Genomic DNA, 14,919 nt, shown 5'->3' on the forward strand with positions numbered 1-14,919 from the left:
TAGAATATTTGTCATCTTCTAAATAGAAACAAGAATTTATAAAATTTGAAAAGGGAATTTTGTACTGGTGGGGAGTGGGTGAGGAGAGAGAGAGGGAGGAGTTTTTGTTTTTTGTCTCGTTGTCATCATCATCGTTTGTTTTTGTTGTTATCCCAGTGGGAGTTAATGCTGTGAAAATTTGTTGCCCCTAACGAGCTGTGCTCTTTGCTCGCCCGCCGTTTGCTACTTTGCTTTTTGCTCCTGGCTCTCTCCGACTCCACTTTCTTCCCCAATTGCTTCAAGTTGAAAATCTTCTTTATGCTTTGCGGCATTCTTTAATTTTCTTGATATTGTTGTTGCTCTCTCCCTCCCTATTTGTTTCTCTTGGGGGATGGTTAACAATGTGAGAATTAATTTTGCTTAGTTTAAAATTGTTGGTTTTTATGCGATTTTTTATGCTATACCTTCTCAGGCCTACAAAAAGCACATCTAATGAATAATTTATTTAATTGAGGCGAAGGTTAGATAATGCAAAAATTTAATATACGGAAAAAAAACAGTTAACTGAAATTAGTTAAATCACGACTTTTGATAAAGTTAAGCGTCTTAAAGGAAGTAAATTCGAGAAAAAAAACGATTGTTTAAATCAAAAACGTTTCTAATATAATATATTATATGTATTCGATTCATAAATTTCCTACTCTCTTTAAATTTCACATATTTGTTTGTCTTTTGAATGTGCATAAGAACAAATTATTTAAATATTAAAATGTTTTCATTTCGTCTGAATGCTCAAGCTCTGAAAAGTATGCTACAGTTATTTCTAAAAGCCAGACAGGACAATTTGGACTGTAGCCAAAAGAGTAGAAACTGGAAAAACAATTTTGCATTTACTATTTGAAGCATTTTCTACGACAATTACATTCCCATTGTTTGTGTGTGTGTGTGTGTGATTCTGTGTCTGTGTAGGGGTTGTGTTGCGCCCTTTAGCAATTTTGAAGACTCTACTTATTGGCTGCTAAGAGGCAGACAATAGCCCAGTCAGCCTGGGGTAATCATTTTTGATGCCTACTCATTTGTATGCCAGACAGCATAGAGGAAAGAAAGTTTACACAATTTTACAGCGGCAGCCGCAGGGGTCGACGGCATCATCAAGAACGTTGTGAACAAGGCAAATCGTGCGGCTAACTGATTTACATCAATTGTTAAGGGCCAGGAGAGGATTTGGTCAATATTTTGTTGAGTGGCAAATCAGGTGGTGTCTCTCTGGCAACTGCTGAAATTCCATCAAGCGGATGACTGGCATAAAAATGCTGGCCAAATGGTAAGGCATTAAAATGTAATTAGGATGTAAAACACACACGAAGACACACACACATACACAAACACATGTGAGTGTAGTTGGCCAACATCAAAACATATTTATGGTTGTTGCCTGTTCAGGCCAGACTCAATAGTACTCCAGGGACTTGCCTCTAATGTATTTTTTTGTTTTTATTTCTTCTGTTATTAACGACAGAATAAATCACGCTCGAGAGAGCAGACCACACACATACTAACACACACCCACACTCGGCCCCATACACACAGACACACGGTTAAGTTAATGTTACCTGTTCATGTCGTTCACAGATTGTGGCGAAATGCTAATTGGCTAAATTACGCATTAAATTTGTATTCAATTAATTCAGGTTGAAAATTCAACACTTTTTTATTGCTCTTATCCATAGTCACCACTTGGTGTTAGTGTACAACGTAAGCCTGCTTTGTATGCGTGTGTGTGTGCGTAGTTGTAGCCTTAGCCGAAAATTCCACAAGTCTCGGGCAATATATATGATTGGGAATCAAAGTGGCAGATGAACTGCTGCTGCTGGCACTGCCAAGTGGCAAGTTGCCATTATTAATGATCCTATTGACATGCCCCATAGGCATACACATATGTATGCATATAAATTATAGTGAAGTTGAAAGGGAATGTGATAGATATGGTCATTGAAATACTTTAAGACACTTAATGTTCGTATAAGAAGGCAAAAGTTTTGCTTGGGATGGATAATTCCACTGAAACTATGGACTATTTGAACAATTTATTTTCAAGTGTTCTTCCAAGTTACTGAAAATGATAAATAACTTTGATTTCCTATCAACTGTGTTTTACTGAAATACACTTCGGTGTCCTTGCTTTTGTTTTTTCTGCAGTAAAACAATCTTGTGAAAGGGTGGTTCGATTTCCATTCTACTCTCTAGTCTTAAATGTCATTGCATTAACAACATTTTCTTTATTATTTAAACCTCTATTTTATTTAAATAGATAGATATTTTAGTCATTTTATATATATTTCTTACTCCTGTAACCTCTTGACTTTTGACTTTACTTTGCCAAACAGTTATCCAAGGTGCACCTTGTTCCATTCTTTGTACATCATTTTCTTTATGGATTTCATTGTTTTCAGCTTTTTCTACGTTGTCGCTCTACACATTGACATTGTCCATGAATCTGTTTTTTTTTTGTGCCCTTTGCCTAACAGTTTTGTTTTCCCTCTTTTTGTGTCTCTTCCTTTCCTTCTTTCTTTCTGTTTGTTTGAGTCTGTTTGTTTTTGTTAATAGTTTCTGGGCATCGTTTTTCTTTTTCATTTTTGTTCTTGTTGTTGCTTTTTTGTCTCTGTTGCTGCTCTCGTGCGTCCAATTCAATAAAAATTTAGTACGTGTTGCTTGGGGTTAATCGATGTTGTTGCTGTTGTTTTGTTTCCTTTTGTTAGAGAATTTTGCTTCTTCCTTTGTATACTTTCAGTTGATTCTTATGTTGGCAGGATGCTCTGTATGTAGCTAGCTGACTGGACTTTTGACCCAGTAAAAGTTTTGCTTCTGCTTGGGGACGTACTTTGGGGAAATATGTATGTACATATATGTTCAGGAAGATAACTAATAGAATTTAATTAGCCCATTGAGAAAAACGGATAAATAGACTAATGTAATTTTTGTGTTTGAATAAACAGGATAAGGAAAAAATTCAAATATGTAGTTAAAGAAAAGGAAATAACCACTTATCACATATACAAATTCTTTCCCATTATTAAACAATTTTCTTAACAGCTTTAACTAAATTGCTTATATCTATAGTTTTGCTCTAATAAAGTTTTTCATTTTGTACGTTTAACTATCTGTAGACCAACTTAACTCATTTGTCTCATATTCATGGTCCATTTGCTAGTCGTAGAAAGTTTGCTTTAGAGGCAACAATCGTGCGAATTTTTCTTTCTCTCGTGTACACAGTGGACCAGTTGAGAGGAAAGGTCATTAATTTTGCTCAAACCAAAAATGAATAATGATATGGCAGAGCTAAAAATCTTCATTTAAAACCAGCAACCAGATAAGCTTATGTCTAGCCAAATGTGAGGGCATACCCTGTGGTCTGGTACACTTTGGGGCCAACTCGAATGGTTTTCTGGTAGTTTTTGGGATACTTCACAGATCACAGAGAGCTGCAATATTCTAAATAAAGAATCATATGAGAAGCCTCTTCTCATAATCAGTCAATTAAATTGTTGCTTTAAAAAAATATAAGAGTGTACACAAAGGCAGACGACTAAAGTTTTCCACATTCCACTTTTGTGTGGCATTTAAGCCAATTATAAATCCTTTTTTTTTATAAACTCTCTCTAACTCCGTTTAAATTCTCTTTTTTTTTCAAAGTTGTTTTGTGTGCTAGAAATTTATGTGAAATATGTCAAAAATTCGGCCAATTAGTTTGCCAAGCGAAGTCGGTAAGAAAAAAGCTTAAACTATTTTAATTAATTGTATATTGGTAAAATTTGTTGGGCTGTAGAAAAACTTTTAATTCCTGAAAGCATTTCCATGGTAAATTTCAAATTGACAACTTTATGCCGGATTCAAATTGCAGCTACATTAATAAAATTAAAGCCAAAAGCGTATTAAGATTGATTAAGTGTTAGATATTAATTTGCTTTGCTTTGCTACGTAGATGAAGCTCATTAGAATTGAAAAATGAGGCAGCTGAGAGTGCGAGGGAAAATCCTCTTGATGATGGCAACGATTAGGCAGAAAACACAGGTGCGAAAATCCACTCTGACATGTGAATGAGAATGCTGTGGAAAAGTTCTTGTTTGATGATTTCAAGAATTTCACTGTTGGAGCAAACTTTTACGTTGATTTACATTTTCGTTTTTAAGACTTGGGGTAGGTATGAATGTATATGAATCAAGGTTGAGTTAAAATAACGACCCTACCATAATTTGTCTGTCAAGGAAGTCAGCAACAAAATTTGCATTGTGTAAATTGCTTCCGTTTTTTTTTTTTTTTTTTTATATACATACATATTACAAGAAAAACGAAACAGAGATAGATACAGAAGAGATGTGTACATAGGAAAGGAAGCGGGCGGAAAAGTGGAAAATGTGCTAAATCTTCTAAGATAAAAACACAAAACACACAAACCAGTTTTCCTGCACTTCCTTCCTCACTTACTTGGGTCTTGCTTAACCCCTTTTACAATGTTGGGGATTTGTCTGTGATTTATCCGAATGTTTCTTTTTAGTGTCTTTGCATGCTTTTTGTTTATTTTCGATTCTCTTTATTTCGCATGAATCATTTCTGCAGAATAGGCTAAACAATTTAATTTTGCCTTTTAATTGACTTTTCTCTGCTTTGTCTGCATTTTGGTCTTCTTTCGGACTTTTACTTTGCTCGTATTTGTGTTCTTGGCCGCACTTAACTTTTGTTTACATATTAAATGATAAACATTTTATTTATACTTGGCGTAGACCAAATGTAGATTTTGTTTTACTTAATTAAATTGGCATGGAAACTTCATGTTCTTTGATTCTTTTTATTTTTCTTTTCTGACCTTCTCATTGAAAACGAAAATCTATTTCTGTATACATACGTATGTGTGAGTGTGTATGTGATGGTTCGACAGGGGAGTGGGCCAAGAAAATGCTTTTACCCTCATTTAAGCTTATTATAGGCCAAGTCCTACTATTAATTCAGTTAATTTATGAGTAAAGTAAGTGAAAAGCAGCTGGCAAAACTGTGCACATTAATTCTCAATTAAATCGTAGCCACTTCGAATTATTTATGGTAAGCTCAAAAGTAGCAAAGCAAATGATAGCAGCAGGTGGGAATATACCATCTGCCATTCGACTCACAATGTTCATATTAAATGTTGTTGGTTTTAAATAAGAGTAGCTAACTTATCATTATTTGTATAAAATAATTAACTATTCTCAGTCAAAACGTGAAAGTAAAGAACTCTCAATTCATCTACGTTGTGTCATAGTTCTTCTTCTAAGTCAAAAGAGGCTATGAATTTGTTATACTATCCATTTTCTACACTTTCTGCAAATTCATTAAATTAAATGAGTTTTTCTTAGCAATTTGTAGACGCAATTGAAATTCAATTTCAAAGTTTATTTCATTCAATAGGCAAATTGGTTATGGGCATGCTTAAAACTTTTCCACTGACTAATTGCTTTCGAGTCGGAGGAAGAAATGCAGTTGCAGGACTTCTCGGAAATTTCAATGGTTTCAAATTGCCAAGTTGTTGGAAAAACTTTTTTCTTGGTGTTTTAACTTTACTCATCGCCATTGTGATGGAAAATTGCTTTTACTTATGTTAAAAAATTATTATTTAGAATAAATATTCTCCCAATTTAATTAAACATGCTGAACAGTCCATGCATACATATAACTCGTCCTGTGACACACCGGGGCAGAGCAAATATGTCTGACTATCGGTCAACGATTTCCCTCGTGTAGAGCAAAGTGCAAAGAGTTTGCATATTTGATAAATTCAAACAGGAAATTTCCATATAAATTGCATTAAGCTGACACCACCATCAACTAGCTGCATCAGCATTTTGCTGGCCATATGTCTGCTTTTACTGCTGCTTCTCAATTACGATGAACTGCTGAAAGGCTGCTTAGCCAAGGCAGTAGGGGTATACGAAATTTATGGGCAAATTATTTCTCGATTTCCGCAGATATATAAATAAATGATTCAAAATATTAACCGAGTTAATAAAATGCCACCATTAAAAGGCACACAAAATATGCGTATATGTATGTGTGTATGTATACGATACTGCCTTTAAGTACTTAGGAATTCACTTCCATTCCACTTCTCTCGCTGCCTCAGATGCCTTCTTGTGTGTCTGTGTCTGGAGATTTGCTGGCTCAGCTGGAAGAGTATCCAACAACAAAAACAACAACGACAACAAGAACAGTAAGAACAACAATAAAGAGAGAGTATCATAAAATTTATGCATTTTGATTTATGAGTTTAACTCAATGGCAGCGGCAAACGCCCTCCGCAGTATCAGCAGGCGGTGCGTATACGTGATATTTTAAAAGCCAATTTGTGTTTTTCTTTTGTGAGAAATAAGAATGAGGGGCTTAGGTGGAGATGGGAATCAGTAGACTTGGAAATGGTGTACATTTTTAAAAGGATTCAGGCTGGAATGCCATCAAATTAAATTAACTCGGTTAACTCTTCTTGTTTTGGAATCCTTGAACATTTTTAATCAGTTAATTCGTTGAGTGAGTGACAAATAAGACGAAATGAAAAGCGGATTTTCACCAATTTGCTTGTCTTAAAGCTTGAAAGTTGCAGTTTATATTTTAATTCTTGCAGAAAATTGTTGAATACTTGATGAATATTAATCGAATGTGCTGCAATTTTCCTTAAATACTGTCATGCAAACATTTCTATCTCTCTAACCATGTGTTATTCTAATGTTAGGTAACTCATTGAACTTACATGTGGCATGTTGCATGCAGCAAGTGCTTCTTCAATCCACAAATATCGCGTGCCAGCAGCAGTTTGCCACTTTAACCTTATTTTTCTCAACTGCACCTCACGCTTTTCTTAATTATTACCACCAAAGTTGTTTGCTTCACTCCAGAGTGCCGAGGCACTTTCCACTTTTTTCACCCCTCTCTCGCACCCCCCTCTCTCTCTTTCTATTTTAATGAAAACTCCTTTTCTTCGCTGCCAGTGGATAAAGTTTCGTAGTTTCCGCTTGCTATTGCATAGTTTTGCGGCATACTTAAAGCACTTTGTAAATAAACTAGAAACAAAGAAATTTTTCGTTGCGAGACGCCCACCGATGATGCCCCGCAGCCGCATGACTGGTTGAAAATTAAAAAAGATGAAAAAAAAGAAATATGAATATATGAAAAGAAAAATTAAAATGAAATATATAAAGGCAGAATGCACTTTGTTTGATGAGCAATTCTTAACTGAGATGCAAAACTGGGCCATCTACAATGGTACACATTTAAGAATATTAGGCTTAAAAATCGTAGTTCAGAATGATTAGTTTGCCAAGCAAAAGGATCAATTGAATAAATATTATGTATTGTTTCAAATCGAATAAACCTCATTTCTATAAGTGAATAAATCTAGTGATTCAGCGATGAATTAAACGCTCCGGATTAAAAAAAATTGGGGGACTCATCTATTATCTACTTAACTTAAACATTGACAATGTGGCTGATTGCCATCAGCTAACTGTCAGATTGTTATATTTTATGATGTGGGTGACAATTGTTATCTGTTACTTAATTTGAATCAACTTTATCCCATAACAATTTGCAAAACACAAACATTTGTTCAGATGATAAGCTTAGTAGGTAAACCGAGACATAAGCAAGGAAATTGTGTGTATCTCACATCATGTTTAAACATTTGCACAATGTAAAATAAAACTCACAACAACGAAGACTGAATGTATCTTATGCAAAAAGAGAGAGATTTAATCAGTTGACAAACTTTGAAATACTTTTCCTCTCACACATGTTCCACTTAAATGTGCTGCATTTATTTGAAATGACTGAGTGTACAATGTTGTTCTATCATTAGGTAAACTAAGTACGAACGTTTTAAGAGTTTGCATTTCTCCATACACATGCACACACATACATTTCACGGTAATTAGTGGAAAATTTGATTATTGCTATGGAAAAGGTGTGTGAGAGTCGAGAAGCGGAGAGGGCATGTCGAATCGGACAGCGGAGGCCTTATTTCTGCACATAATTGGAATGCTTTGTGGTTGCCAGCGTGAAATTGTCTGCGACCAAAATGTCGCATTGTTGATTTATAGCCATGACAGGCCGGGAAAGGGAAAGAGAATATTGGTGGCGTAGAGAGAAGAGGACAGCTCCATGGGGAACCACAACTGCAATGTAGGAGTATGTGCCTCCAAAAGTCCATCAGGTTGTAATAACAACAACATTTGCACTCACACATGGTTCGATAGGGCTCAAAAGCAAGCCATTTAAACTATTATTGCCTGACAAAAACTCTTTAATTGCCCTCAATTTAAATGATTGCCTGTAATAGTTATTCCCTTTCACAAAGTGTTATCATATTAATTATTTAGAAGATTTCCTTATCAATCTACATATGATAATCTATGTATAAGGAAAGCATTTCTCAACGCATTTATTATCATTATTTTTTAAGAATCTAACGGTAGGAAAAGTCTATTTTTTCTCAGACTGACGAGAAATTAACAAGGAAAAGAGACATCCACTCAATGAATGACTTATTTTTTATTCCTCTGTCATATTAGTTAATAAAGTATAAGAGTACATGAAGTTCGTTGTAACAAAAATTCATTCCTGTGTTGAAATTTATATCAAATTAATTTTGCATAAATTGAAATTCGTTCAGATCTTAGCAGGAAAAAGTAAAAACTGAATGACATTCACTTCCAGGCCATTAAAGAACAATGACACTTTCGTTTTTTCGGCCTTTTGTCTAAACTTTTTGTTGGCGCGACATGTAAGACGGGTAAAAGAGAAGGGAAAAAGGTCCACCCAATTGTAAGAAATATTGCTTAGGCTTAGCTTTTGTAAGGGGCCGAGACAAGCCAAGCCAATCTGATAACATGGCTGATTGTTTTGTGCTTAATCATTGTCTTAGCCTGGGAATCATAATAAATCATTCTGGAAATTTGTAAAAAAAAAACCCCCACTTCTGTCTCTTTAAGTGCAGACTGAATTTAATACTTTGAAGTAGAAAAGAAAATAATAAACATTTTTAACGCTTTGTCATAAATGTGGCAAAGAGGAAGTTCTGATTTTTCTTTTATTTAGAAAAGAGAGAAAACCACAAAATTAAATAAGCCCCCAAGTAGAACAAGCTAGGAGGAGGGGACTCCTGCTAGTATCACATTGACAGTCGTTAAAAAAGAGAAAAAAAGAGGACAATGGCCTTGGATTGACATCCGGACTAGTTACTGGCCAACAGGATGCAGATTGTGGCAAGCAACAGTGCAGTAAAAAGGAAAATATGCTAAATAAGGTCAACTTCGTTTACCTAGATAAGGATGGTAAGCAAAACAAGAAAAACGAAACTAAAAAGGTATAATAAAAAGAATAATCTAGTTCTTGTCGCAATCACAAATAAAGCTTTAATATTAAAACCTAAAAGAAAAGCATTTTTATTGATTAATGAAACTTCGTACCTAATTGAAACTTTGCCTAAAATGATTTCAGTCAATTATCCATCCCAAATGGAAGACTCTTTTATTTGATTCATGCTTGCTCCCTTTTTTGTTCTGGTTTGGTTTTCAATATTATTATTTTGTGGCTTTCATAAGAAGACTTTTGCCCTTTCTGTGCCAATTGAAAATTTAATCACATTAAAACTGGCAAAAAGCCAAGCAGCCAAATATATACACACACACTCACACCCGGCCAAATATCAACTCAAATATGAACTTGTGCAAATTTGATTGCATCTTTGCCCTCTAACCAGAAGCCGTAGCCATTTGCCTCTAGTCAAATGAAACTCACATAATTAATGCAAGAATTATGGTCCAAACAGAACACCTACATCAACTAGTCCCAAGAGCCACGAGAGAAGGTGAGTAGAATGGTATTTGAAATAGGTAAGCAACAATTATAAAGGAAATTCAGATTTTAATAAAGACTTTTGAGTTAAATTCTTAAATGAAGTGGAAAAAGAGAAACCTACTTAAATTATTGTTCTCATTTTAATACATATTTGCCATTTGTGCCTTCAAGACATTTGCGACAATGGAAAGAACCAACAAGCATGTGGCTTTCAGTGAAGTTGGCCAGTAAAGTGCTAGAAAATAAGAAAATTTGTTTTATATATGTACGTTTTTATGTTTTTACGCTAGACAAATGTAAAACCTTTTGCACTTAATATTGTTTTTAAATTCACAGTCTAAGTAGTTTAAATTTAAGGCTTTAATAATAATCTCAATGGGGTTAGTAATTTTTTTGAGAAGAATTTGCAAAAGAAACTGTCAAAATTTGGTGTTTTATGTGAAGACTGTTCCTTCCATTCAACTTTGTGTCAATTTGTTAAATCGGTCAAGAACTAAACGTTAAAGTTAGTTCCTTATTAAAGTTCAGTTCAGTTCTTTCTAAGCCATAATTTGAATTTTTAACGTCAAATATTCTTAAGACTAGACTTATATACATATTTCTATCTATATCTATATTTAAAGGACTTAAATCGTTTACTTGCTTTGGGTGCATGGTATTCCAAAGTTTTGCTTGCATAATACTCTGACTAGCTCTCTTGATTTATTCAAACAAATGAATGCATAGTGTGAGCTGTAATTAAAACCAAACTAGGAATGCAAATGGAAAGCAAATATAAGTCAAATTAACTTTTATCCCACTGTTGAGCTTTCATTTACTTTTGCGAATAGAAAAGTTTATATTAAAATTCATATATGACCACCAAATGTGTGCATACGATTATGAGGGCGTGTGTGTGTTTGTAACTTGAGGCCACATTCTAATGGTTTGGGCAAATGAAAATGCGCTTAGTGGCAAAGAATAGCCTTAACAATTATTAAAATGGCTGATAAGTGTTTCTTTTTCTCGCTTTTAGTCCCCAGCTGAAACAAGGTGGGCGGTATTTGCTTTGTGCTACGTGACTGTTGGTAATTTTTGTTTCACATTGCGTATACGTAATGCAAATGAGCGTAGCCGCTAAACTAGCCAAAACAATTCGATGGGCATGTTTTCACAACTTCTGTTTTTCTCCATCTTCACTCAGTACTTTCTTCTTGCTGGTTCCTTATATTGAAAATTTTCATCATTTCTTTGTTTACTTACATGCCCTTACAAAGGGTATATAACATCTGTTCTTAGAATCGTTACAGTTTCATGTTAGTTGCTTAAAAGTGTACAAAACCCTCGTCGGTTATTTGTACTCTTGGAAAATATTTCAATTCTCATTTGGATTCCCCCTGCAAAGTAAAGGTAAACAACGTTGCCAAAAACCGAAACTGATGAATTGGCAGCCGATAATTAAATATGCCAAAATGCCTTGTACAAAATGTCAGACTAACAGACAGCCACAACGACAGGCCAAGAACTTGGCCAAACAATGTAAATGAATTTCGCATAGATTGAATTTTGAGTGTGCGGAATTCATTTCTCAAACTTATCAAGGAACTTTTTATTTGTATAAATTAAAATTAAAGAAACTCACTTTTATAATAGGCAATAATAAAATCCAAAGCAATTGAAGCCCGATCCATTCAAGGGATATCTATTTTTGTTGATCTTTCTTCTTCCATTTCTTTTTCTTAATCTGCTTATTAATGTTTCACTTTGATTTATTTCAATTTCGATATTGTAGTTTTCCAATTTAACGTAAAATATATTTTTGCCAACCAATCATCTACGAGTTTCCGTTCACTGACGCGATGCAACGCTTACAAAAGCCGCATAATAACTGAAATTCTGAATAAACGTTCGGCAACCACAACGAAGTCACCGCAATTTAACATCAACAACGACGAAACGACAAAACATTTCACATTTGTCGAGTTTGCGCAAACAAAATTCAAAGAAATTATTCAAAATATGCCCAAAGTGAAAAATATTTTAGACTATGACAACTTATAAATAAAGACTTTATACCTGTAATCCTAGCTCAAACGACAAATGAAATGCATCAAGATTTCATTTTATTCTGTTAATAAAGACTTTTCGTTCTAGGTTGCAAACATTTTGTTCTTTGATTCCATAACTATACAATTTGGTAAGTTTTTCTGGTAATTTGCCTGACAATTTGTTAACATTTCCCAGCTCTATTTCTGTTGAATTCGTTTTTTGTTATTGCCGACCTCTCGACATGGTGACAAACACGTGTCACCAAAAACTTGCTCCTCTGACCGAGGCAGAGTGGCCCACGAACACAAACGAGAACAAAAATAATGTTTTCACTTCACAATCAGCCTGGAATAGACTGACATATGTCACTTAGTCAGTCAGTCAGTAAGTTAGTCATGCAAAACGTCAGGAAAACATACAGAAATACCTTTACTTGCTTTCATTGTGGTTGTGTTATCGTTCGTCATCATTGTCATTAAGAGACTCTGCGTGATTTCTTTGTTTGAGAAAGACAAATTTCTGCTATTGTCATGGCCTCCGAGGTAGGCGATATGATAAAGTCCTTTGTGCCAGGCAAAAATTCACTACAATTAAAAAAATAACAATTATACAAGCAGCCCGCAGCATCAAATAAATGACACTTGATGCTCGTTTGCTAATGAGATAAAACCATTTCGAATAAATATCTAGTTAACTTGCAAATGCCAATCAATTGAAGTTCAGCTTTAAAAATATATGCCAAACATTACTTTGATTGAAAACAATTTTTGGGAATTGAGTGCTTTTCCGATTCTTTGTCTCTCTGCACTTGCCATGATATTTGCCATTTTGCAAATAAATTAGAATTACCAGATTGATGCCAATGTGTGAGAAAGTGAACAAAACGAGTAAAAGGAAATCAAATCATTTTCACATTCCCATCCTGTTTGGTAAGAAGACACGGCTTAACAGCGGGGAAGACAGGGATTGGCATTTTAAAAAGGTTTTTCATGCTAAAAACCAGACAAGTGCGACAAGTTTTCAGTTTCCTTTTACATATATACATATATATATGCATATAAAGGACTATTTGTGTGTGTGTGGGTGAGTTTCGTCTTATCCTTGAGGCAACAGCAATTGAATTTTCATGTTTATGTTTTCACCTGAGAGGTGACAAATTCACATTGCTGTTGATTGAATATGAAAAGTTCTTGTATATGGGACACACCTAAATATAATTTGCTTTCAATTCGAACAAAAAAAAAATGGAAGTGAATCTGGCAACAGGTAAAATTAAAAAGGGTTTGCCATTTACATTTTTTATGTGACTGTTGAATATAATCAAACTGTAGAGAAAATATTGGCAAGAGTTACAGTCTACCAAATTAACAAATAGTCTTAAAGAAGTCAGTTACAAACATTTCCCACTTTCCTCACAAAAATAAACCTTCACTTAAATATCTAGCATATTTTCTTGCTTTAAGTTGTTCAAATTTTTGGCATTTGACCGCACATGCTCACACATCCTTACACATAGCTGAGATGGAATACACATAAATATATGCATACATATGTTGTCCTTGAGAACGCGAAATGTTTTCCACTTTAGTGAATTGAAGTTCTTGTGTTTTTTTATTTTTTTGGTGGTTTCCTTTTTTGCGTGGCTCTTTGATGAAAATGTTTGCATACTTTGTGCGACTAAGGAATTAGCTTCACTTCACTTCTTACCTTGCCTTAGCTTGGCTTAGCTTTACTTTAATTTGCATATTTAATTCCCTTTTGCCTGGCAGCAAGATCCTTTTCACCTTGCCGTGAACGGTTGGCGCCTTTGCAAAGGCTTTAAGTTTGGGTTTGTCTTGATTTTACATATGCAAAGCAGTAAGGATTGCGGGCCCACATAAATATATCGGTGGGTTATCCTTTACTATTATTATTGTCACCTACTGAATTATTCAGCATGCCAAAATGCTGCGAAATGCCATCAGAGCCTTTTCCATTAATACTAGTTTAAATATTAAAATGGTTTCAACTGGAAACGAGAGGATTGTAAATAGAATCTGGCAACTTTTCTTATTTGCTTGAAATTCAGTTTGTGTTTTTTTTTTTTGGCTCAATCGACAAATGTACCTTCAAAATCTAAATCATTCTATTTAGCATTAGAGCCTAACATAATACGATACCTAAATATCCGCAATGTAAGTGGCAAGAAAATGTGCTAAGTTGTCTGAGAAAATTCCCCCACAAAGGTCGCCTCGTTACCGTTGAAAACGTAATAAAAAGAAAACCTGTCAAATGCCAAGGCATTAAAATGTAATTAGGATGTAAAACATATACACAACACACACACACAGGCGCGCACACCACTTACACATACTCCGACACATTCCCATAACATATTAGCCTGTTCAAAGCATCGGCATATAAGAAATTTTTTTGAGGAGATGCCACAAAATCTCGGTTTTTCGTTTTTTTCTTTGCTTTTTACGGCTGGTTATTATCGACATTATAAATATAAAAAAGCTGATGACTAAAGAGTGAACTTGCGGACCTGTAGAGAACTGTGGGTAATTCTGTAAATTATGCATTGAATCAATGAAGTTTTCGTGTGCTGTATAAAGTCACACAAAACAAATTGCCCTTGCGCTATGAAATGACAGCAAAATGTTCTTTAAACGAAAGATTTTTTAGTTTTTTTAAATTTTTTTAACAATAGTTCTTAAATTACAATCCATATATTGACTGACCCTTTAGATGATTTCTTATTCTTAGTTCTCGGGATCTGTCAACCTGGCATTTCTAATCTTCTTAATCTTTTAAAAAATGTTGAACAGCAAATATTAACAGCAAGTATTTATAAAATAAAGAGTCAAATGCTGTCTGTGAAGCTATTAAGTTTACTTTGAATTCATATTGCTAAAAAAAGGAGTGGAAAATACTAAATGGCGTGCAAAATTGCATGTTAACTTGTCGTTTACATTATATTTGCTTTCACTAAACGCCTTTGCAAAAGGCTGGCGAGATGGCAAGTGGCATGCAAATCTAATTTTCGAAAGT

At 34.5% G+C, this 14,919-nt stretch overlaps 1 protein-coding gene across 3 annotated transcripts in view; it reads right to left on the minus strand.

Moving 5' to 3' along the window:
* Window positions 1-14,919, minus strand: part of LOC137584942 (uncharacterized) — a 51,178-nt gene that overhangs the window by 27,789 nt on the left and 8,470 nt on the right. The window contains exon 1 of one of the 3 annotated variants that reach the window (XM_068300551.1): window positions 11,480-11,697. The exons of the other annotated variants lie outside the window; for them this stretch is intronic. The gene's annotated coding sequence lies outside the window, so the exon portion shown is untranslated. Of the gene's footprint in view, window positions 1-11,479; window positions 11,698-14,919 lie in introns of those variants that run through there. 3 annotated transcript variants of the gene reach the window in all.

This window comes from Drosophila tropicalis, unplaced genomic scaffold (genome assembly GCF_018151085.1).
Source record: "Drosophila tropicalis isolate 14030-0801.00 unplaced genomic scaffold, ASM1815108v1 contig_878, whole genome shotgun sequence".
NCBI classification, from domain to species: domain Eukaryota; kingdom Metazoa; phylum Arthropoda; class Insecta; order Diptera; family Drosophilidae; genus Drosophila; species Drosophila tropicalis.